The sequence below is a fragment of the Geospiza fortis genome, unplaced genomic scaffold, assembly GCF_000277835.1.
Source record: "Geospiza fortis unplaced genomic scaffold, GeoFor_1.0 scaffold37, whole genome shotgun sequence".
NCBI lineage: Eukaryota > Metazoa > Chordata > Aves > Passeriformes > Thraupidae > Geospiza > Geospiza fortis.
This window is the reverse complement of record NW_005054449.1, coordinates 676,650-679,709: the sequence shown is the minus strand read 5'-3', so window position 1 is coordinate 679,709 and position 3,060 is coordinate 676,650.

The following is a 3,060-nucleotide window of genomic DNA, read 5'->3' as shown; positions in this document are numbered from 1 at the left end:
ACCGAGCGCCCCCCGCACGGCGGGGACGGGCGCCCTCTACCGACCGATGAGAGATCACCGCGACCGCCCCGCACAACCGCGACCGGGCACGGACAGCGCTGACCAGGTCACGGACATCACTGACCAGGGCACAGACACCTACTGCTTGGGGCACGGACACACACACTGACCATGGCATAGTCATTGACCATGGCATGGACACCACTTACCACTGACCATCGCAAGGACACTCACTGGTCATGGCACAGATCCCTCCTCCCCATAGCATGGACATACAGTAACCATGGCACAAACACCCAGGGCATGGACAGCAAGTGACCATAGCACAGACACCCACTGCCCATGGCACCGACATCCAGTGCCCAGGGCACAGGCACCCACTGCCCAGCAGCACTGCCAACTCCATTATGGATTTATTATTCAGGTCAGGAGCGAGATGCTCTTACTTTCTATTAATATCAAATTTCAAAGCAAAAAAAACCTGTGTCTTCTCCCATTTTCCATGGACTGCACACCCAGAATTCTAACAAACATTTCAATCAGCACTTAGCATCACCATTAAGGAACAAGCTGAAAAGGTTTCCACTGTTATCTCATAGCTCTGTCAACTGCATGCCAAAAAGGGCTGGGGAGCACTTTCACACCAGCACAATTGTTAATAGTGTTTGTATTGCAACAAGGACTTTAAGCCCTGCTCATCCATAGAGTGTGACTGAGGGACACAGACATTGAATTTTGGACAGTCTCCTCTGGAAGAGTTCATGGCAGTGGAACAGCAGAAGAAAACATATTGGGACAAAAGAGGAGGGGCAAACAGACAAATATCCAAACGGTGCTTAAAAGAGCAATTGGAAAACAAACCCACTGTGATTTACTCAGACTCGTTGTAATGGGGCAGGACACACACCAAGCTCTTGTGTTTTATTTGTACTTTTATATTCCTAAATCCCATTCGGAATAAAGGGAAAAGGTGTAAGAGTTGTCTAAGAGCTTTGACCTTGCTCCTAAGTCAGCATTTCCCCAGAGAGGAACCCACTCTCACATACCCAACTTGGACATCAACCCTCAAAGTGCTAAATGGCTTCAGAAGAGGCAGGAACCAAACACATGGGTCCAGGTCAGCAGCTGTGTCTTCATCTGCTCAGAGAAGATCCTTGGAGGTTCTCCACCAAACTGCCTTAACAGAGAGCCACTGGTAGCAAGGAGAACCTTTGAAGTTTCTGCGTATACAATCCATCCCACAAGGATTTGGTGATCCATGAGTGGGATTTTTAGATATTACCAGAGTACCAAGGTCTAAAGATGGGATTTAACAATCTAGGCCATACAGTCCTTGTTGATTCCTTATGCTAAGAGAAAGCAGGGCTAGGAATATTCCTCACTGAGTAATAGGATAATCTAAAAGGTTTTAGTCAAGAATAATTTTTAAATTATATTCTTCAGAAGGTACATATAGTACCTTTTGTTAATATGAGGGACATCCATCCACTGCACCGTTTCCAAACTGAAGGGTGTGCTTTGGTAGAATGAAAACCCCTCCCAGCATTCAGCCTCCTCTTAGAGAAGCTCTGACTGTGACTGTGACAAGGGAGAAGCAGCAGACACACAGTGAATTCCCCCAGGGCTGTGGCAGTTGACCAGACTGTCACCAGAGACACCCGGATACAATGGGGACCAGCAGCAGGATCACTCCCTACATGGATTTAGTGCAGTTTCAGGCCTTTTTATAATCCACTAAAATATAAATGGCCAGATAAACTCAAACATCACATATGGAGTTCCTGATTCTTTTAAAGAACCAAACTAATGCCTGCAGGAAGTTTGGATAGCAATGGAAAAGCTTCTCAGCTCTGGAAGCTGGGGTTTGTTTTTTTCACTCCTTCTCCTTCATCCCCTAGAAAGAAAGGACAGCAAGCAGTAGCTGCAGTTCATTTTCAGAGAGGTGCCATTTTCTCTTCCAAATGACTTTTTAATGCAAGTAAATCACTGGATCATGCAACAGATTGTTTCTGGGTGGAATTTGTAAATGGAATTCCTGAAGCAGAGGGGACTACCAAAGAGACAGGAAGGATGGTCTTGTGGTTAAGACAGAAAACTCAGGACATCTGGGGTCTATTCCAGATCTCCCACAGATTTCCTGTTGCCTTGGGCAAGTTGCTCAGTCTCTCTGTGCCTCAGTTTCTGTATCTGCAATACTCAGACAGTGAGCAATTGGAGTGGCAGCTTCCAAACCAAAAGCCATGATGGGACAGAAACCAAGCTTCAACTCCTGCAGTAACAACGCAGAAAACTTCCACGTCTTTACATCCCACAGTCTCTGCAGAACCAAAGAGCAGCAGGGCAGGAGAAGGGGGAGCCAAGGGAGCCGTCATGTGGCATTAAGTGGCAGTGGCTTCTCAATTCTCTGCCTCTCCATGACGGACTGTGAGTGCTGCATCTTAAAATCAGATTAATCTGTCCCCCAGTCAGTCTTGCTCCAGTTCCAGAGCCCTGGAGCTGGAGAAAGGAGAGGGGAAAAATATCTCCGAGGAAGGGCCCTAACACCACAGTGTTTTTCTCACTCTCTCCCTCTTCTCCTCCCCCTCTCCATTGGCTTCAAGGCCAACAGCTCCTGGAACACAAACACTCTTGTAAACTTCTGAACCACACAGCCCTATGGTGGGTGGGTGTTTGCTCCCTGCCTGCCAGTTCCAATCCACCCACAGATTCCAAAGGCCCAGAACAAAAAGCAGACTCCATTTTCCATATTTAACAGGCACTTCTCTTCCCTCCCCATCGCCTTCACTCGGTGCCTCTCCCCAGCACCGGGTCCCACCTTCTGCACGTCCCCCGGGCTGGGGGGATGTTTGTGCTGTGTTTGTACACACACAGGAGAAGTGTGCTCCCCCCAGCCCCCTCTGCTTCTCACTGCCTGCCTGCTCGGGGAGAGCTGGGGATTAGCAAGGGCTGTGCTGCATATTGCAGCTATTTGACAAAACGTTTGGGAAGGGCCTATTGTGAAGATTGTGAAGAAGGAAGGGGGGGAGCGTGGGTGCGAATGCGACACGTCAAAATTCCTGC